At 45.5% G+C, this 22,983-nt stretch overlaps 1 pseudogene; it reads right to left on the reverse strand.

Annotated features, from left to right (window-relative positions):
• The window catches only part of LOC116575493, a 45,547-nt pseudogene that overhangs the window by 1,053 nt on the left and 21,511 nt on the right, over window positions 1-22,983 (reverse strand).

The following is a 22,983-nucleotide window of genomic DNA, read 5'->3' on the forward strand; positions in this document are numbered from 1 at the left end:
GGCTTCGCCCCTTCCACGACATGTGGCCCATGCAGATGCAAATCCTGAATTTCCAGCCACCTGATTAAGTGCTTTTACTCTGCCGATGGATGATCATGTGCCAGGGTGACTGGACCAGATAATAAGTGAGCAAAGGGTGCTCAGTAGAGCACGACACATAAGCCAATACTCAGCAAATCCCCTACAGATGAGGATGACAATTCTCTTCTGACTCTTCTGTGTTTCTTAGAGGAAATGTCAGTCAGGGCAGAGTGTATAGTGAAAACAGGAGATGGAGAAGAAAAGCCCAGCTGAGTGTAAGCAGAAGATGTAGACTCAGTTATGGGAGATAAGTAGCGGGAGAAGGAGCTAAGATCAGAAAGAAAAAGTACACAAGGAAAAGGAGCACTTAAGACCTACAGTGTGATTACCTCTGTGCCCTGAGTTTCAAGGCCAGGGAAGGTGCAGGCTGATCTCACAAGATCTGCTATCTTTTTGACCAGCAGTTTGCCCTCCCCTATCTGATGTCTTAAGGTGCTGTAGTCATCAATGTGGCCAATGACATGGTGGCCATGCTTATTGGCAAAGGAGCCATCAGTAACTTCGCCCTCCAGCTTGGGAGGATTCTTCATCACTGGAGAAGCATCCAAATCCAGCTCTGAAAAACAAGACCAGAACAACATAGAATCCACAGTGATGAGCATATCCTCAGTCCACTTCATTCTAAAATAGACATTAAGGAGTAAAGAGGCCAGGAATAGGAAAGGCACTCTGGGAAAAGTACAAGCCAGGTGTGAAGTCCATAGATTTCTGGGTTCTATGGGTTTTTTTGTTTGTTTGTTTGTTTGTTTTTAATTTTTTATTTCTTTTAAGCATAACAGTATTCATTGTTTTTAACCCACACCCAGTGCTCCATGCCATCCGTGCCCTCTATAATACCCACCACCTGGTTCCCCCAACCTCTCATCCCCATCCACTTCAAAACCCTCAGATTGTTTTTCAGAGTCCATAGTCTCTCATGGTTCACATCCCCTTCCAATTTCCCTCAACTCCCTTCTCCTCTCCATCTCCCCTTGTCCTCCATGCTATTTGTTATGTTCCACAAATAAATGAAACCATATGATAATTGACTCTCTCTGCTTGACTTATCTCACTCAGCATAATCTCTTCCAGTTCAGATTCTATGGTTTTATGATCTTTCTTACATCATCTCATAATGATCAAATTGCCAGGAGGCAAAATTTTATCCTTACTGACAAATGAAATATCCAGGACAAATATTATTCTAATAAAAAATTTTAAATTTCCAGTTAAGAAGACACAGACAAACTAAGGGTTCTGGAAGGGAGGGAGGTGAGGGGTTGGGAGAGCCTAGTGGTGGGTATTAAGGAAAGCACATATTTCATGGAGCACTGGGTGTGGTGCATAAACAATGAATCTTGGAGCACTGAAAAAATAAAATAATAAAATAAAATAATTTTAAAAAACCCATTTTTAAAAAGAAGACACAGACAAAGAAATTAAGCTGGACACAGCGAGCACTTTCAAGGACAGAGAGATCACCATGCAGTGAAGCACAACAGAGCAATAGGAAAACCACAGAGGAGGAAGAATAATGGCAAAACAGGGGGCCACAGAAGGTGCAATGAGTAGGGCTAAAGACTTTGGGACCCAAGAAGAAAAATCTCTACATTCAGGTAATGTGCCCTTTAGTAACCAAAGGCTACTTGTATTGGTAATTCTCCATCATCAATCCCTGAATCCTTCCATTGCCATATTTACCATTTGTCCTCTTGAAAATGGTGGTGCTGAGCCAGGAGCAGCAGAAGAAAGGCTAGGGAATGTGAGCACTGGAGAGTTCATGCCAACATCTCGGACTGGAGAGGAAGCAATGGAGTCTAGGTTGTAAAGACAACAACAATTTTCAGGAACCCTGGAACCACACTAAGCAAACCCACGCACAGCCTAGTCATCACCATCAGAGACCTAAGGTAGCATGGATTGTCCTCATTATACCCCAACCACGACGGTAAGGAACAGCAAACAAATCCCTTAGTTTGGAACAAGAACATGTCCCTTTAATGGAAGCGAGCTCCATGAGAAGCAACTTCTGGTTTGAAAGATTATTAGGTGCATTTTTCTAGCCCACATTTTATATAATTATATTTTATATAATTTTATATAATATAATTATGTGTGCAATTTTGTGTGTGGGTGTGTGGGTGTGTGTGTGCAATTTTTAATACACTGCCTTGTGACTAAACCTATGATGTGGAGAACAAAGGCAAAAGGAAATGTACATAAAGTTAAATTTCCTTATAACCTGTAGTCCATTGACAAACCCTTAAGGCAGGCAGAATAAGACATTACAGGAACCCCAACTGTCTTAAACTTAATGACCTACTAGAGGGAAAAAACAGTCTTAGCTTGACAAAAGTCAGGCCTCCAGGATGTCATGAGTCTTCTTTAGCATATTAAAGTCCTTTCAGAAACTTCCCTTTGCCTGTAGCTCCCCCAGTTCCAAACTATATAATCAATGGCTCCTCACAACCCCAGTGCCACTCTTTCTGCCCACTGGTCCTGTCCCTGTGCTATCATAAAAAGAACTTTTTGCACAGAAAATGTCTCAAGAATTCTTTCTTGAGCTCTGAACCCTAATATTTCCACATCAAATATGTGTAGTATATGTGTCAAAAATACTGAATCAAAGTATGAATGGACTTGTGGGCAATTAAATTAGCATTCCAATCACCATTCTGATGAGTTAGTGATGGGAAAAATGTAGCAGGATGAGAAGGGTAGAGACAGAAGGCATGGCAGGTTAGAGACACCCTCCTGGAGACCAGGCAGCAATTCTACAGTGGAAGAATTGGAAAATATCAGAGAAGGCAGGAAGTCCTGCTCAGGAGGTGGCCTAGAACCAGCTCTCCAGCTCAGGCCATTGTGGTGGGTAAGGAGCAGTCACAGTGTTGGAGTCACTGGGGCTGAGTCCTGGCTGGGGTTGTGGGGACGCAGTGATGGAGGAAAGCTGGCCACAAGGGCAGAGCAGGGAGTTATAACTGAACACTACAACCATCACGGCTCCCCAGAGAGAGCCAGCCATCCACCCTACTGTGGCTGAGCAGTTACTATGGGACACAGTTCACGTGACACTTTCTCATCTAATGGCCACAACACAGGATATTGGGAATGTGACTTCATTTGACAAGTCAGTGCCTAATTAGTGAAAATCCAAAAGGACTGGGGGGAAAAGCTAAGGATTAACATGCCCCAGGAAGAGCAGGCAGGAACATGTCTGAAAGCTCATCTTTAGAGAATCCTGAGCAGAAATGGCTCCTACTGAAATAAAATTGAAAATAGTGTCCTGGGGGTGAGAGGAGATGGCTAATTAAAAAAAGAAAAGAATAAGTTGAAATGAGTGTGTCAAGATGGAGTGGGGACAGTACTAACATTCAGACTGAAGCTGGGCGAAGGGGGCTGGATGAAGGACATTGAGAAGAGAGGGAGAGAGCAGGCAAGGCAGTATCTGGAAGGGCAGATGCGGAGGGGAGGGGAGGAGATGACAGCCGCTGGGAATAAAGGGAGCTATTATCCCCTTGCTTTCCACAACCAGCATTGCCTTCGGAACAGGAATGGTTTCCACTCAGCTGAGCTCCCCTCATATCAGGGAATGGGAAACTGGAAGGCAAACGATACCAAGACAGAGGCTGGTGAGGAGGAAGGACGTGAGGAGGAAGGCCAGCAGCTGGAAATAAAAACATCCAGTTCGAATCCTGGGTCGGGTCTTAGCTGGTTAATGTCTCAATCCCAAAGTTTTCCCATGTTGAAATACAAAGGTAAAACCTCCCTTACCTCAGATGAAACAGTTTGGAAAATTGTTTGAAAACTCATGGTAAATTTTAAAGCACTCCACAAATACAAGCTATTAACTGTTGAGCAATGCTTACCATGTCAGGCACTTGTAAATTATTGCACTTAAGGCTTAATTACCATATTACCATATAACATGCATATGATTGTCCATAAGATACATATGATTATTGTCCTCACCTTGAAAATGAGGAAAGTAAGGCTTCAGTACCTGGGGACTTCAAACACCTTGCCCAAGGCAAGCAACCTGTACCTGCAAACTCAGAATCTGGGGCCCGAACCAGCTGGGACCCTAAATCCCACCCTCTCACCCAAGGTTGGAGATTGAAATGCCTCTGATTTCACCTGGACCTTAAGGAGTATGGAAGAGGGAAGATCCCTTCCAACACAGACATCCTGGCCACTGCCCCATTGCTCACGGGCTTCCTGGTCCCCCTGCTTCCTACCTTGGAAGAGTGGTTGCTTGTTTCCAGGGTCCTCCTGGTGGGTGAGGAGAGGCTGAGGCCAGTTTTGCTCCCACTGCCATCCAACTGGTGCTCCAGCTGCAATCTCAGACAGCTGTTCACCTGGATGCTTTGCTCCAGCTGCCCTCGCAAAGCTCAGATCTCTGCCACCAGGTGGCTGAGCTCACTGCTCAAAGGGACCTGGAGACAGGCATCCCAGGTGGCAGCTGAAAGAAGAGAGAGAGAAGGGGTCTGGTGGCTCAGATCCAAGCTTTTCCAGGCATTTGTCAGAACACTCCTCCAGGGCATTCCTTTCTGCTCCGGACCCCACTGTCCTCTCAGGGCCCCAGGCAACGCATTTGGGATGCAGCTGCCTCTGTTGGGGCTGATTCCACATTAAAACCTGTTAAACCCATAGGGCCTGCCTGGGCCTACTTAGCCATAGTGATTCCATGTTGCCTAGGTAGCCATTTTGTTGTTTAATAAATGCCTCAGCAGTTACTGATACCAGTTCCGGGTAACCATTGCTAAAACACATACCTTAAAACAAGGCCATTTTGTTGTTTAATAAATGCCTCAGCAGTTACTAGTATTGGTTCCAGGTAACCATTACTAAAACACACAGGTAGGAGACATCCAATCAGCCAAAGCCACATACTTAGAGGTCTGCGGTTGTGCCCTATAAAAACTAGCCTGTAAGACCAAGGGGAGTTTCTCTCTTTGGAGGCGGCCATGGCCAGTCAGTCTGACATCTAATGCTTGGCATAGAATAAAGCTTTACATAACTTTCACTTTGCCTGAGCCTTGTTCCCCTGGCTGGCTAGTCTAACTTCTAATACTTGGCATAGAATAAGGCTTTTCATAACTTTCACTTTTTTAAAAAATTATTTTTATTTATTTTCAGTGTAACAGTATTCATTGTTTTTGCACCACACCCAGTGCTCCATGCAATATGTGCCCTCTCCAATACCCACCAGCTGGTTCCCTCAACCTCCCACCCCCTGCCCCTTCAGACCCCTCAGATTGTTTCTCAGAGTCCATAGTCTCTCATGGTTCACCTCCCCTTCCAATTTCCCTCAAATCCCTTCTCCTCTCCATCTCCCCTTGACCTCCATGCTATTTGTTATGTTCTACAAATAAGTGAAACCATATGATAATTGACTCTCTCTGCTTGACTTATTTCACTCAGCATAATATTTTCCAGTCCTGGAAGAGATTTTTGTTGCTACAAAAGTTGGGTATTCATCCTTTCTGATGGAGGCATAATACTCCATAGTGTATATGTTCCACATCTTCCTTATCTCTTCATCCATTGAAGAGCATCTTGGTTCTTTCCACAGTTTGGCAACTGTGGCCATTGCTGCTATAAACATTGGGGTACAGATGGCCCTTCTTTTCACAATATCTGTATCCTTGGGGTAAATACCAAGTAGTGCAATAGCAGGGTCATAGGGAAGTTCTAGTTTTAATTTCTTGAGGAATCTCCACATTGTTCTCCAAAGAGGCTGCACCAACTTGCATTCCCACCAGCAGTGTAAGAGGGTTCCCCTTTCTCCACATCCCCTCCAACACATATTGTTTCCTGTCTTGTTAATTTTGGCCATTCTAACTGGTGTTAAGGTGATATCTCAATGTGGTTTTAATTTGAATCTCCCTGAGAGCTAGTGTTGAAGAACATTTTTTCATGTGTCTGATAGCCATTTGTATGTCTTCATGGAAGAAGTGTCTGTCCATATCTTCTGCCCATTTTTTGATATGATTGTCTGTTTTGTGTGTGTTGAGTTTGAGGAGTTCTTTATAGATCCTGGATATCAACCTTTTGTCTGTACTGTCATTTGCAAATATCTTCTCCCATTCCATGGGTTGCCTCTTTGTTTTCTTGACTGTTTCCTTTGCTGTGCAGAAGCTTTTGATTTTGATGAAGTCCCAAAAGTTTATTTTCGCTTTTGTTTGCTTAGGCTTTGGAGACATATCTTGAAAGAAGTTGCTGTGGCTGATATCAAAGAGATTACTGCCTATATTCTCCTCTAGGATTCTGATGGATTCCTGTCTCACATTGAGGTCTTTTATTCATTTTGAGTTTATCTTTGTGTACAGTGTAAGAGAATGGTCGAGTTTCATTCTTCTACATATAGCTGTCCAGTTTTCCCAGCACCATTTATTGAAGAGACTGTTTTTTGTTTTGTTTTGTTTTGTTTTTAAATCTCTATTTGCTACCACAGTCTGTTTCTTTGTACTAGGTATGAAAACAGCTAATAAATATTCTACAAAACCACATATCTTATCTGAAAGCTTGAAGCCAAATACATTTCAAAAAGTAGAATTTGTTTTGGTGTTTAGGAAGGCCATAGGATCTGTACGCCATCTCTCATGTAGCCCATACACCAGGTTGCCTCTGGGCCACAGGCCTTTAGGCAAATACATTCAAATTTCTGAGTGAACATTACCACTGAGTGAACATTACCACTGAGTGGGGTTAAGTCAAGTCTGTGAATACCATTTTGGTCAGTTCAGACAGGTTTTGTGACCAAATGAGTATATGAAAGAGCTATCACAAGAATTCATGGTTCTCATGAGATTACAGAATTAAGGATAAGAAAGTATGGGGCTTTAGAGGTAGGAGCTTTGAAATGACTCCTAAAACAACTATAAGAAAGGAGAGGTATGACGTAGGATGAAGTCAGGATGAATGGATTTTTTTTCCTCTGTCATATAAAAACAAAACTGAAAGGAAAAAAAAAACATACTGAATTTACAAACGAAAAAAATGCTCCCAAGAAGTTAGTAGAGAAAGGCTTCTCTAAGTCGTTACTATAAGTTATAAAGGATTAGAGTTTACTATGAGAAATTTTCTGGAAACATCCCATATTTTCCATTTTTACTCATTTGCATTATGTTTTTATAAGCACCATAGTATCCAAATACTGCTATAGCATCTTATAAGGAGGCCGGAGGTCATGAGGTAGGAGGCAACTCCCCCTGAGAAGTCCTCACGGGGCACCTGCAGTCTATGGTTAGTATCTACCAACCCCAAAGCTCCATGAAGCTCCTTCCTTTCTTTCTTCCCCTATATCTAAATTCTCACAAAGATTTACTTCTTTCTAAAAATTTTTTCTTCTATCCATTCCTCTTTATCTTCCCAACGGCACCTTAGATCAGACTCTCCTCATGTAAATACCCTATAACTACACCCATTCAGTGGGTTTCCCTGATTTGAGTGTCTTCTGACACCAGTGTGTCCCACTAGTCTGAGAGTTCTGTTGCCATCAAGTATATGTTTTGTTTGGAAAAACGTACTCATTTTCCATGGTCCACTCTGTTGAATGTAAACTTCCATGGTACTTCATAGCTCCTCTGTATAACAGCAGCCTTCTCAACTGACCGGACTTCTCACACTCCCTGATACAAAGCTCTCCCACGGGGAAGTCTGGACCTGATGCTACCAGGAGTGCACAGAAGTTATTCTCTCAGCCTGCGGTGCCCCTGATACTTCTTCAAGTTCTGGTTTACCTTCTCATCAGCAAGTTAGGAAATCCAATCAGGTTTTATGAAAATTCAAATTTGGCTGAATATTGAAAATTCTGTATTGCTTAAGGAATTTTAAAACAGATAATAAAAAAAAATAGAATTGAAAGGCTTAGACACATCCCAAGCAAGAGCTATTTCTATGGGATTCTTGACAAGTCATCCCCTTCTATTTAAAGGGGCTTGGAGGAGAGGCTTATTCCTTCACAAACCAGCAATTCCATCACTCAAAATCTCTAGTGGTCAGGAAGCCATAAGAATGATCTAAGTCCAAATTCTACTGCTCTTTACCCTTTGATGACCCTTGATCAGACCTCTAAAGGGATGCCAAACACAACAGCTCTTTTTCACCTGATAGTTCTTCAAATATTTAAAACCAGTTCTCATCTCCTTGTGATCTTGTCCAGGCCGAAAATTGTTTAGTTTCTCCGACAGTTCAAGATTTCTGGTCACCCGGCATGGTGGCTCCTGTCTTCCCTTTGCTCCCTGGTTTGCCAAAGTCCCTTTTACAAGATGGTGTCCCACAGTCTAATAATATTTCTGACAAGGTCTCTCACCCTACTGTGGTCTCAGGTTGAACTGGTTTTTGTAGCAACCTTTGCCTACAAGTTCCTTGTCTCAGCCGGTTTCTAAGTAACTCCCTATTCTTAAGTCCATGAACGGCTAGAGAGCCAGTCCTCCTAATTCTGTACCTCTATCACTGATATTTTTAATCAAGGTCAGGGTTTCTTTTTTATATTTTCTAAATTTCTTTTATTTTTAAAATATTTTATTGATTTATTTGACAGAGATCACAAGCAGGCAGAAAGGCAGTCAGAGAGAGAGGCGGGAGCAGGCTCTCTGCCGAGCAGAGAACCTGATGTGGGCTTGATGCCAGGACCCTGATATCATGACTTAAGATGAAGGCAGAGGCTTCACCCCCTGAGCCACCCAGGCACCCCAATCTTTTCTAAATTTCATCATATTGACATCAGTACTCTGTTTCAGCCTGGTTTGAGTTATTAACTTGATGTTTACAATACCCTCCCCCATTTGAACGACAATGGGGAAATAGAAGAAGATTCTCCAACATTAGATCAGTATTTTAGCAGGTGGCAAAAAGTCCTCATAAAACAGTTTAAAATTTAAATCCAGGCTTGGAATTTAGATCTTAACAGAGGTATTTCTGTAAATGTGCATCTTTTAACTTTCTCCCTGGGGAATGAGTCAGGGTAGGAGCAGGGTGCCCACCGTACTGGCTGCATGGGGGCAATATGTATTAGTCACAATATTCAAGAGCTTCTCACATTATGGTGCCATCAGGACAGTTCTTTGAATTTTTTTTTAATCACTGTATAACCTATACTTTGCTCAACTTTTCTCTGGCCACCTAGGCAGGCAGAGTTGGACTCTTGTCCGACTACTTTTAAGGATGTCTCGGCTGGATCTTGCACATGTCACCAACCTCTGGGCTTTGGACATGAGAGAAACACTTTGTTCTTACTGGGAGCCCCAGACCTGGCTGAGGCAGAACTCTGTAGTTTTCCAGAGCTCTACAACTCCCAAGGTAAGGGCACCAGAATCCTAAGCAAGAGCAAGGAGCTCACCGGGGAGGGGAGAGTGAGAACACATACCTTTCAGCTCTTTCTTGAAATTGCCATAAAGTGCCTCGTCAATCTGTAGCTCTGACTGGAGGGACTGGAAGAGCTGCTGTTTCTCCTCACACTGCTGCTGCAGGAGGGCAAGCGTGTGCTGCAGCCTGCATGGGGGAGGCAAGGGCCTGCTGAGTGTCTGGTGCCCCTCGGCCCCTCCAGGCTACCTGCTGTCAGCCAACCTTCACATCACGGGGCTTTAGCCTTAGATGTCAACCAGTAAAAGACCATTACTTTTACTTTACAGATGTGGAAACAGAGGCTATGAGACGTGAAGTAACTTTGCTTGATGTCATGCCATTAGCTGCGTTAGTTGGGAGCAGAAATGCAAGCTCCGTATTCTTCCTGCCCCGATGGTGCTCTATTCCTGGTGATAGGCAGTCATAGGGTTTGTGTCGGGGATGTGCATGAGGGCTGGTGGGGATGCCTCCTACATTTCAGTGAGACCAACATCCTTAAACTAATGGGGAGGATGAAAACATTTTTTTTTTCTCCAGGATCTGATATGCTGACCGCCCCCTTTTTTTTTTTTAAAGATTGATCTGAGAGAGACAGAGATCACTTGCCTGCAAGCGGTAGGAGGAGCAGAAGAGGAGGGAAAGAACCCCAAGCAGACTCCAAGTTGAGCGCCAGACCCAGCACAGGGTTCATTCTCATGACCCCGAGATCATGACCTGAGCCAAAATCAACAGCCAGACACTTAACTGACTGAGCCACACAGGCGCCCCTGATATGCTGAACCTTCCAAAATAGGGTTTTACTCTCCCAACTTTGGAGTGAAAAGGCATTCTCAGAGAAGTCCTTCCTTCTGCTCGAATTCATCCATAAATCAGGAATAGCAGAGGGGAAACTGAGGGCCCCCAAAGGCTCCAATACCTGTCTTGTCAATACCCCCATTAAATCTAAAAACAGGGCCCCCTTCCTTCTTATTGGGCTCCCCCTTACCTGGAGTCTTTTTCCTAGAGGTACAGGCATTCCTCCTGGAAATGCAAGATCTCCTGTTGCTTCTCCAAGTCTTCCAGAAGCTGCTGCCATTCCCCCTTTTGGCGCTCCAGCTCCATCTCCCCTCTTGAAGTCAAGATCACGAGGACAGCAGGGCCTCCCTCAGGCATTCCATGTCTCCTGGAAGCACTCTGAGGAGCAGAATACAGGACAGCTTACACTGTGGGGACAGAGGCTGGCTGGACAAGGAGCCCAACCAAGCTCCTCCATCCTGATGTGCAGAACTAAGGCAACGGGAAAGCAAGCTGATGCCGCAGCTGCTCAGAAAAGCAGAGGGTGTCAGCTCACTACATCCGCATGCTCTGGGGAATGTGGAGCCTCCATCTTTGCAATGCCCTTGATCATCTGCTTTCATAAGGTCTACCCTTTTATTAGAGAAAACGCTGTGGTTTCTTTTTTTCCTTCTTTCCTTCCTTCCTTCCTTCCTTCCTTCCTTCCTCCCTTTTCTTAGAGAATTTATTTATTTATGTGAGAGAGAGAGAGACAGAGCAGGAGCAGAAGGGAGGAAGCAGAGGGAGAGAGAGAAACAGACTCCTTTCCCTGCTGAGCAGGGGATCCAATCCCAGGACCCAGGCATCATGATCTGAGCCAAAGGCAGGTGTTTAACCAACTGAGCCACCCAGGTGCCCCAAAAGCTGTGTTTTCTTTCTTTTCTTTTCTTTTCTTTTCTTTTCTTTTCTTTTCTTTTCTTTTCTTTTCTTTTTCCCAAAGATTCTATTTATTTATTTGACAGACAGAGATCACAAGGAGGCAGAGAGGCAGGCAGAGAATAAGGGGGAAGTAGACTCCCCGCTGAGCAGAGAGCAGGGGATCATGACCTAAGCCTAAGGCAGAGGTCTTAACCCACCGAGCCACCAGGTGCCCCAAACAGTGTGGTTTCTAATGGTCACTATTTTCTAAGTTCATACACCCTCTGTGTGATAATCCCTTTTTTAATTTTGCCAAAGAGCAACATCAAGACTTCTTGCCTACAGTTTTTAGAATGTATTATATTCATCAATTTGAAAATGGGGACATCTGTCCTTTTCTGGGCTTGTGGAATTACCTGCATGATTTCCCAGAGACTAAGGACAGGGGCTCTGAGAACCAGGCTGCAAGAGCTGTCAGTCTACCAGGGGGAGGTCCCTGGGCATGGCCCACCATGCTTGTCCACATCTTAGTGACTTCTCCCCACTGAGGTCTGTGCTAGCCTGTCCCGGCATGCAATGGTGGTTTAGCAGTTGTGTCTTCTCTCTTCTCTGTGACGTCTCGTAACTTCCCCATCAGTGACCTTTCCCCTCACATCTTCCTGCTCCAAAGAGGCAGATTGAGAAACATCACTTGTTGTCTCTTCCTGTTCCACAACATTCTTTCATTCTGGGCTTAATCCTTTAGGAAAGTATTAGTCTTTCATGGCTATTCAATAAATATTTGCAGATAAATATAATTTTTATTGACCATATACTGATTTGATCAAGTCAATTGACACTAAGGTCAGCTGCCCCCAGGTCACAGAGGAAATGATGTCCTCCCTCCCTTGGATGCCCATTGAATAGTGTTGGAAACGCTCTGGAGGACATCTGGCTGGTGCTTCCAGGCAGAGAGTCCTGAGGATTACTGAGCAGAGAGGATCCCAGTGTGGGTGAGTGAGGGGAAGCAGTGAGGAGACAGGGATGGCAGCTCAGTACCAGGAGAGACACATGAGGCTGCAGTAAAGTCTGGACAGGGAGAACGGACACCTAACTGGTATCCAGTTCATAACTAATGACTGAGTATCTGAGTATCAGATTGGTTGCACAGAGGTGGTGGGTTTGCTAGGGCTATCTTTGTCCCTAGAACCTCAGAGCATGAGGGCCCATGGTTGGGACCTCTCAGGAAGTAGCCCCTTCTAGACTGAGAACTGCATGGGACTTTGGATTGGTGGATCTGGTTAGCTGTTATCTCCACCTTCTTCTCTTGGCTTCAAAAGGTGTTTGGTGTGGCCAGGAAGAAAGGGACCAGGAAGGAGTGAAGTGTGTGGCTTTTACCACCCACCTCTAGAAACATAACTCAGCTGAGTCTGAAGGCTCTGGTTTTCTTCCTTAAGGACTCTGTTCTCGTTGTAGAGCTGAGGTGTGGGTTCCAGGCTGGGGCTGTAGAAAATGGAGGTAGATCCTGTCCCACAAATTGTAAGCAGACACATTACACATTAGGGTAACAGATGATTTCCAGAAACTACCCATTCTGTCCCTTCAGAAATACTGTCCCATCCCAGCAGGAGTGCCTGGGTCCCCAAGGCCTGGACCCCAAGCCTGGTGAGCCAAATGTCTGGTTTCTGTGCAGGCCCCACCATGTGCCCTAGCTGAAGCTGTGCCAGAGGCTCTTGTCCCAGGAGTCCCCTTGGTGCTGGGGGCAGAACAAGGGCATGTAGAAGGAATGGCCTCCAAGGGACCCCAGCCCGAGAGGAGATTGTTGGGAGAACAGCCGCCTTGGTGAGTGGCTGCGGGAGAGCACCCACTGAGCAGGCTCCACCACTTGCCAATCCCATGACAAGGCAGAGAGGTCAGCAGGCACATATACGGGCAGACTAACGATGGGCTGGGAAGTCAGATGTCCTGCAGACACACCTCGTTAGCTCTGCCAGGAGGAAAGTTCTTTCTTAGCTCTAAGTGAGGATAAGAGCACCTGCCCCACCTGCCTTGCTGGACTGTTTGGAAGGAGCAAGTAGAGGAAAGCCCATCACATGCTTTGGAAAGTGTGAAGCCCAGCCTCCAGAGGCTCCCCAGTCGTGATAGCGTGGGCGGCTCTGGGCCTCTCCTACCACTCCCACAGGCTGCACAGCTGAGCCGGTGTTCAAGCGGCTCCCGAAGCCGGTCTTTGATGCATATGGACTCCTCCAGGTGCTGGCTCAGGTTCCGGATCTCTCTGAGATGTTCCTCCAGCAGGTCATCCCCTGCAGCCATCCCATGAGGATGGGGGAGAGGTGGGAGATGAGGAATCCTGGTCACCAGGGGGGCCCAGGTGGAAGTGGGGCATGGCCAGTGGCTCCTCAGCAGGATCCCTAAACATCCCCACCCTTCCACCAACTGCATTCCTCACATGGGCACTCAGGAACACAGCGACTTTGCTTAGAGAGGAAACGGGCTGTCAAACCCAGGACAGACTGCATGAAGCATGCCCCAGGGGCTACCTCTTACACACAGTTACATGTGAGGGAGTTTCAAGACCATTTATTTATTTGACACACACACACACACACACACACACACACACACACACACACAGTGCATGAGCAGGTGGGGCGGGGGTACAGGGAGAGGGAGAAGCAGACTTGCCACTGAGCAGGGAAGCCCTCAATGAGGGACTTGATCCCAGGACCCTGAGATCATGACCTGAGCTGAAGGCAGACACTTAACCAGCTGAGCCACCCAGGCACCCCAAAGTTTGAGGGAGTTTTAAATGTAAGTGTATGGTGACCAGTGTAACCGGTGAGAGTGAGGGAGTTCCACATGGTTTAGAAAAATAACTGAAGTATCGGGAAACGAGTGGTGAGCTGAGTGTGACTTTCTCCTAAGTGTGTTAGGGAATACTTCACTCTAGCCTGATATCATTATTCTTATGGATACTTGATGGAATATTCTTCAACGAGGCATCAAGCCCTTCCTCCAGCCTCAGAGAGGAGGTATAAGGTAGAAGTTCATGGATATAAACTTCTCCTGTGTGGTTAATGACATGAGCATGAGAGCAGAAGGTGTGTCTCTGACTTTCCCAATTCCCCGAACAGCATTGAGGCCCTGGGGAGGGAGGCTGAAGTGGGGCACTTAGAAAGTGCCTTAGAAAGGTCCAGCACAGATAGAACCATGTCATATTACACCCACTATATAAGCCAGGGATTAGAGAAATGAAAAATGCTTCTGCCCAGCTAGGAGACTGTAAATGAGATTTCATTTCGCAGACCGACTTATTTGGCTTTATGTTTTACCTGTGGGTTTGGAGTTAAGCTGACACACAGAGGATCCTGAGGACAGGTCGCCTGATACACTCCCTTTCTGAGGCCTCATCACATCCCACTGGCTGCCTCTGCCCAGGTAGCCAGACTCCAGGATTCTTCCCAGTTCTGGGCTGCCCCTCAGAGGAGAGTGGGGCTGGGCGGAGTTGAGATAGTGAGAAGAGCTGGCTTCTAAATGGTTGCTTGGCAGTGAAGCTGGGGAAGCAGGATGGATGGCGCTGACACCTGGGCAGAAAGAAACCAGAGTGAGGAAGAGAGGATTAGAAGGGAAGGACCAGCAAGGAAGTGTGGGGTTGCTAAGAGTGGACACCAAAGGGCACATGTGTGATGTCAGAAATCCCAGTCCATTGCAGAATACCAGTTAGATGAAGACCATAACCTAAAAGCTATAACTTTCACCTCATGTGATTGCTGGCATGAGACACCAAGAGGCGGAGGATGGACAAAGTATCTGGAAGTCACCAGTGTACACAAAGGAAAAGTCCAGAGGCTGCACTCCTGGCTTCTACTAAAATTCCTCACGATACAGTCCAGGAATGCTCTGGAAGGAGAACTCAGTCCCAAAGTTGGAGGATATAGCACATTCCTATTCATAGGTGTGCTCAATGCTAGCATCCATGGAGGGATGTAAGAACTTTCATTTAACATAGGCTGATACTCTCATAGATCTTAGGAAATCATGAGACTTCCCTTGAGCCAAATCTTCTCTGCTTCTTTGTGAAAAGAAGTCCAGGCTGTGGGAGAGACAGAGAGAGGTGGGCAGGTCTATAGTTTAGGATATTCCTATTCAGAAGACTGCTTTCCTTCAGGGATTATCAGCATGGGCAGCATAGTAAGCAGATAGCTTGACCTAAGCAAAGAGGAAGAGGTCATCATTCCCTCCAACCAAGCCAAACTCCTCAGAGGGGATAATGCAATTGGCTACTTGTCCATTTTTATCTCCATTTGTAACTGGTTCTCAAACTTATCCACACACTACAGTCACCTTGGAAAATGTAAACAAACACATACTGATGCCTGGACCTCCCAGAGATTTTGCCTTAACTGGGAATATAGCTTGGTCACTGGATTTTTTTTTAAGGTTTTATTTATTTATTTGACAGAGGTTGGGGGGGGAAGCAGGCTCCCTGCTGAGCAGAGAGCCCAATGGGGGCTCAATCCCAGGACCCTGGGATCATGACCTGAGCTGAAGGCAGAGGCTTTAACCCACTGAGCCACCCAGGAACCTCAGGAACAGTCATTTAAACACACACACACACACACACACACACACACACACACCCCAAAAAACAAAAAAAAAGCAAAAAACCAAAACAAACAAACAAAAATCTGTGTAATAGATATGCTATCTACCCAATCTCCATCCCTACATAGAACAAATTTGTTCAACACTGGATGTTTTTAAACCATCCCTGGAGATTCTCATTGGAAGCAAAGTTTGAGAAGTACCCATCATGGGTCTCTCCTTCCTCAATATGCAAAATAAGAGATGTTCATTAGGATCACTGGGGGATGAAAAATGTCAGCATCTGAATCTTTTTTTTTTTTAATAGGCTCCATGCCCACCACAGAGGCCAACATGGGACTTGAACTCATCACCCTGAGATCAAGACCTGAGCTGAGATCTAGAGTCAGATGCGTAACTCACTGAGAGTCACTGAGCTACCCACGTGACCCAACATCTAGATTTTAGTTAGGATTTGTAAAGATGTGATTTCCCACTTCTTTCATACCCCCTTCCTCCCCAGCCCAACCCAAGACAAAGGGGGAAATCAGGAGTTCTTGACAGCTTACATTTTAACCAATGCTGTAGAAGGTTCTGTTCCAAGTCTATCAGTAACAGCGATCAGCATTCTCACATTCCTGGTTGCCCAGGCCACACAACAGAAAGCACATGCCCTAAACCATGCAAAGATGCCAGACAGACTCTAACACAAGGAGATTGTTGCTGGACGCTGCTCCAAGAAGCTGACAGGCACCACTGTCCATGGAAACTTGTTTCAAAGCAAACAAGGAACACTGGTAAGCTGCCATCCCTCAGAGAGGCCTGTGCTTGAGGACAGAAAAGACAGGGCTGTAATCTTGCTCACCAAAGCTGGGACCATCCAAACTCTGGTCAATGGCTCAGACTAAGTATGACTTGATCCCATATCAACAGACCCTTTTTTCATGCACAGATGTCTCCTATCATTCCTTTTGGACAAAGACAAACTGACAAATGTGGAAAGGTAAAGGAAAAGAAAAGTCAGCTAGAGATCATTCTTGCCATTTTGATATGGGACAAATTTGTTATTCGTCAAATATCAAATTCTAGATCAGAGGTTCTGATGAACTTTCTACTGATCTCTAAAGAGACAGAGAAAAGATTGTTTCAAGGGGCTTCCAGAATTTGTTGAGCTTAGCTCTGAGCAGGATGATAACAAAACCATCCTAGACAGAAAAGGTATCATGGAAACACAGGACTGGGAGCAGAAGACCTGGACTCAAGCCCATATCTCCCACTGACTAGTAACCTTAAACAAGTAGCTCTACTCCTCTGAGCCTTAGTTCCCTGCCCGGGTTCTACCTATCACACAAGGGGTGTGAGACTCAGGAAGACCAGGTTTGTGTTGCTGGGTTAGCCTAGATTGCTACACCTGGGTAAAGCTGTGATAAGTAGGAGGCAGTCTTCTAGACATTTCTGCCTACAAAAAGGGGAGCTGTACAAACTCTCCTAAAAAGGGTCTTATCTAATTGTTTCTGGGAATCAAACTGGGACAGAGTAGACTAGAGAGTGTATTCACTTTCAGGATTGACATAAGAAACAAGCTGGGCTAAATGATGATGGGGGCTTCAGGTATATGAATTCTCAGCTGTGGTACTAGGTCACTGGATGCTGTGCCTGGTTTCCCTTACCATCAATCTCTGGCTCATCTGAGCCTCTATTTTATTTTATTTTTTTATTTTTTAAGGCACAGAATGTGGTTTTAAGGTAATATCAAACTTATTTCTAAGTGGGTTTTTTTAAAAGCATTATTAGAGAGCAGATTCCTCATTTGAGGGTTTTTCTTCTTTTTTTCTAAGCTATAAAAAACCCCACACCAACAATTTTGACAATGAGTCATCCAGCCCAGACATATATTAAAGCCTTTCCAAAAAGATGGCCATACATAGCCTATAACGGTTATGATCAATACGATCAATGATCTCTGGGAGTCAGAGGACAGAATTTACAATCAAGGTATCACAGCCTGTGCTTCCGGTCCAAGCCACCAATCTGTAACCTGTCCCAGGGTAGAAATGAACCGTGTGCCCTAGGAAAGGGGGCTTGTCACCTCTTCTGAATCCCTCTACTGCTACTACCCTTCATACCCTCAACCTAATGATGTCAGGGGCCGAAATTGATGAAGAGCATGTTTCACAGCAGGAGATTGCCATAGGCATGGAAAGGACTCCCTAGAAATGGCCACTTTGTCTCACATAGGCAAGGCACAAAAGCTCTCACCCATGTCCTGCCTGAAGGTACGTCACCAGTGTGTCAGGCTTTCAGCAGACTTGGTGTACCCCACACTGGCAGCAACAAGAAAGGAGCAGGTCTAGGGCCTGACGAAATGATGACACACACACACACATATACCAGAAAGACAACAGTAAAGTCATTTCCCAAAAAAAGCAAGCAGGGCCACTCGCCAGTCCCCTGCTGGTGACCTGCACACCCTAGGTCATTTTTCAAAACTCCGCCACCAAGCCAAAGCCATGCAGGGCCACATGGGGCAGGGCAGCCTGGCCCAAGCACATGAAGGCCACAGGAAGTGCTCATTTTCTCCCAGTTGTTTCTGCAGCATCTGCAGCTCCAGCTGAGTCTCTGCCAAGGAGACCACAGGGGTCTCACAGCAGCCAAGGAGGGGAGGGCCAGTGGGGCTGAAAGGCAGGAATCTGGTGCTGCTGAGGGCAGTGGTGCCTTGGGAAGGCTAATCAGTGTGGGTATGGAGGGAAAGTGAAGACCTAGAAACACAGAGTTGGGAAGAAAGGAGACACATCACTAGAAAGAAAGGAATGGGGAAAAGATGAAGAAGATTAGACTATTTCTCATCCTGATGTCTCCTTGAGGGGAGGCTATCATTCAGCATGGTGTGGACCGACAAGGTGAAGGTCCAGGATTGCCATCCAAAAGCCAGGCTTAGAGGACCCCTCCTCCTTCTCCCTTGCCGGGGGCATCTGGCATACATATTCTATGCTCATCTTGGAAACAGCAAGCTAAAGTAGGCAACATAGCATAGCTGTATCCCAAGCAGCTATGAGAGCCTCTCCCAGCTGTCCCAGGCACAGAGGGGTCAGAACGTCCGCACGTTAATGCTCCCAATCACACCTGGGCGTGAGTCAGTCCTTGCCCCTGGGACAAGATTCCCTACACCTGGAACTCCTCTGAGAATATGAGGGCTCACCCTGAGGAGGGCAGAAGTGGGCTAGGACTGTGGGGAATGTGCATTTCTCATGCGTGTCATTCGAGTCTCATGGAGACAAACCTGAGAATCTCAAATCAATGCACTCATTCACCAGAAGAAAAATCAAGGTCTTGGTAAAGTGACTCAGACACAATAGCTTGCATGCCAGTTCAGGCATTCAAATCACTTAGGAAAAATTCTTAATGCATGCAGTTGCTTCAGGCTCTGCTCTACTAAGTCAAAAACATTGGGAGGAGGGCTTGCAAATTTGCATTTAAAATAGATCTCCACAGATGACCATGATGTAGCCCATCTATGGACAAGTCTTTAGGGACCCTGGGACATTCTGATGTCTGAATCAATCTCCTCTTTCCTGGAAACAGTTATATGGCAGGAAACCCACAGAGGGAGCAGAAACCAAGACTGATCTGTGGAGAATGCCTCCATGGAAAACAATGAGTACACTCTAATCACATCCCTCCCCCTAGGATGTTGATACACTGTCAGAGAAACACTGTGAGGATACCCTCGTTGCCCAGTGACACAGGTTAGGCATCCTTCAGGCAGGCGTTCCGATTTTAAAATCCCTGGCCTTCTGCTCCATTTGACCCCAGAGCATTTGCACAGATGTCTACAGCACTAGGCAAACAGCTTTTCCCCATGATTTCCTGGGCCAGCTTCTGCCTACTCTGGCCCAGAAACTTCGAGCCCCAGCTCAGAAAGTGTCAGACACATTCCCTTTTTAAGATTTTGGCTGATGGGTTCTCAGGAGAAATGGGAGCTACAGAAGGACAACATGTGCCTTCTGCGGGCACCTTATGACAAACCACACCGAGGGCGGCCAGCTGGTTGTGGCAAGAGGTAGGAGGCAGAGACAAGGCTTGCCTTCTTGCCATCACTGGTGTGGGGCTCTAACTGAACAGCACACTCTGGCAATTAAGTTGGGGCAGCTAAATGAAATATACCCCTCCAACTGGCTGCAGGACAGGCACGATGTACATATCAAGGGCTGCCCAGCTGTTCGTAAATCCATGAATGAATGACCATGTAATGTGAACAGAATCTTGCAGGATCCTGAAGCATCCCGAGTTGTTACAGAGGCTCATCCTGAAGAGAAAATGGGTAATGCTTCCAGGCTAGCCATGAAGTGACTTTCTTTTTGTTCTGTGGTGACTATACTATAATCATGGGAGAGACATTTTGCCTCTTGGCTCCCCAGAGTGAAGTGAAAGAAAGAAATGAAAATGTTTACTTAAGAACGATTTGCTGACTACTGGTAAAAATTGGTATTCTGATCAAAGTCTACTGCAGATCTCTGATTTGCCTAAAATATTTAGAACCAAGAAAATGCAGACACAATTGGTGGACAAGGAAGGCCTCTTGATTTCATCTAGGATCTGATACCTAGAAGCCTCTGACAGTGGAAACATTCATCCCTGAAGAAAAGTCAAACAGGCTGCTGAGGGAAAGGAGAAAGAGCTCCTGCTGTGTTGGCTGTTGCATACGTGGATGGGCCTGGCTGGCCTTCTGCGGGGGGGGGGGGGGGGGGGCGGTTCTGGGGAGCTGGCAAGCTGATGGGGTTGCTGCTGGGTTTGGCTTTAACCCCCCGAGGCTCACTGGTTGCTGATGGCTTAGAAGACAGTACAGTGGAATGACTTGAATGATGGTGGAATCTACAAAACCCATGAATGTAAGAAAATGTTCAGTGGTCGACAAAGAACTGGCCTTCTATTGAGAGAGGGGTACCAGGGCAGGGCCTGGCTTTCTGGGAAAGCACCAAGAACAAACACTGTGAGTCATGTTCATTTCCTTATTTGCAGTTAGCTTCTTGAGGGAGGCAAACCACCTGAGAGGTGAGAGTGGGGCCCAGACCCAAAAACTGTGAAAATGGCATTTCCAAAAGTACCAGATGGGAGCAACAGCATCCATGATTCCTGACAGATACCCAGGGGACACTAGCTCAGGACATGCAGTGAGCAAGACCTCTGCAGGAGGGAGATAATGTCCCATTTGAAGAAGGAAGTCAGACAGACAGTCTGTGCTCATGAGACAATGGGGAAGAGCCTGTCTGGATGTTCTCGCTCTTCCCACTGTGCTTCCCCTTGGGTCTACCAGCTTGCAAACCCAGTGGAGACCCCACAACACCCCCTGGAGTCAGGAGCAGTGCAAATATCCTGAGGCACTGGAGCCCTGTACTTGGTGCTTGGTCCCAGGGCCACGTTCAGCCTGACACAAACCAGGGAGGATCTACAAGGCCAGGCTAGAGAAACAGGTTACCTGAATGACCAGCAGCACCTTTTTCTCTATGTAGTGTGTGTACATGCCGGCTACATCCATGTCAGAGCAGGCTTCCAGCTCATCAGACAGGAAGGAGGAGCTGCTGGGAGAGCGCTGGGAGTCCGACAAGGTGTGGCTGTTGGAGGGAGTAATGGACTGGGCATTCAGCTTGGCCTGCAGGACCTCGATCACTTTCTCCTTCTCTGGCAGTTCTCTGCTGAGCCTAGTGGGATGGAAGGAGACAATAGGTGAAGCCAAGGACACCGGCCCAACTTGTTCTCACCAACGCACATAGGAAAAAACACCTAAGTCAAGGGAACCATTCCTGTGAAGAACCACCAAAATACATTTCTATCCTGCCACGTTGCTCAATTGCTGTATGAGTTCTAGTAGTTTGAGGGTGGAGTCTTTGGGGTTTTCCATATAAAGAATCATGTCATCTGTGAAGAGAGAGAGTTTGACTTCTTCATTGCCAATTTGGATACCTTTTATTTCTCTTTGTTGTCTGATTGCTGTTGCTAGGACTGCTAATACTATGTTGAACAAGAGTGATGAGAGTGGGCATCCTTGTTGTGTTCCTGATCTCAACGGGAAGGCTGCAAGCTTTTTCCCATTGAGGATGATATTTGCTGTGGGTCTTTCATAGATAGATTTGATGAAGTTGACAAATGTTCCTTCTATCCCTATACTTTGAAGCGTTTTAATCAGAAACGGATGCTGGATTTTGTCAAATGCTTTTTCTGCATCAATTGAGAGGACCATGTGGTTCTTCTCTCTTCTCTTATTAATTTGTTCTATCACATTGATTGATTTGTGAATGTTGAACCATCCTTGTAGCCCAGGGATGAATCCCACCTGGTCATGGTGGATAATCTTTTTAATGTGCTATTGGATCTTGCTAGCTAGGATCTTGTTGAGAATCTTAGCATCCATATTCATCAGTGATATTGGTCTGAAATTCTTCTTTTTGGTAGGGTCTTTGCCTGGTTTGGGGATCAGGGTAATGCTGGATTCATAGAAAGAGTCTGGAAGTTTTGTTTCTGCTTCAATTTTTTGAAACAGCTTCAGGAGAATAGGTGTTATTTCTTCTTTGAAAGTTTGGTAGAATTCCCCAGGGAATCCTTCAGGTCCTGGGCTCTTGTTTTTTGGGAGGTTGTTGATCACAGCTTCAATCTCATTACTAGATACCAGTTTATTCTGGTTGTCAGTTTCTTCCTGGTTCAGTTGTGGGAGTTTATAGTTTTCCAAGAATGCATCCATTTCATCTAGGTTGCTTAGCTTATTGGCATATAACTGTTGATAATAGCTTCTGATGATTGTTTCTACTTCCTTGGTGTTAGTTGTGATCTCTCCCTTTTCATTCATAATTTTATGAATTTGGGCTTTCTCTCTTTTCTTTTGGATTAGTGTGGACAATGATTTATCGATCTTATTGATTCTTTAAAAAAAAACGGCTTCTAGTTTCATTGATACGTTCTACAGAGTCAATGTACAGAAACCAGTGGCTTTCTTATACACTAACAATGAAAATACAGAAAAGGAAATTAGAGAATTGATTCCATTTACTATAGCACCAAGAACCATAAAATACCTGGGAACAAACCTAACCAAAGAGGTAAAGGATCTGTATTCGATGAACTACAGAACACTCATGAAAGAAATTGAAGAAGACACAAAAAGATGGAAGACCATTCCATGCTCTTGGATCAGAAGAATAAACATTGCTAAAGTGTCTATACTGCCTAGAGCAATATATACTTTTAATGCCATTCTGATCAAAATTCCACTGGTATTCTTCAAAGAGCTGGAGCAAATAATCCAAAAATTTGTATGGAACCAGAAGAGACCCCGAATCGCTAAGGAAA

The sequence above is a fragment of the Mustela erminea genome, chromosome 16, assembly GCF_009829155.1.
Source record: "Mustela erminea isolate mMusErm1 chromosome 16, mMusErm1.Pri, whole genome shotgun sequence".
Classification (NCBI taxonomy): domain Eukaryota; kingdom Metazoa; phylum Chordata; class Mammalia; order Carnivora; family Mustelidae; genus Mustela; species Mustela erminea.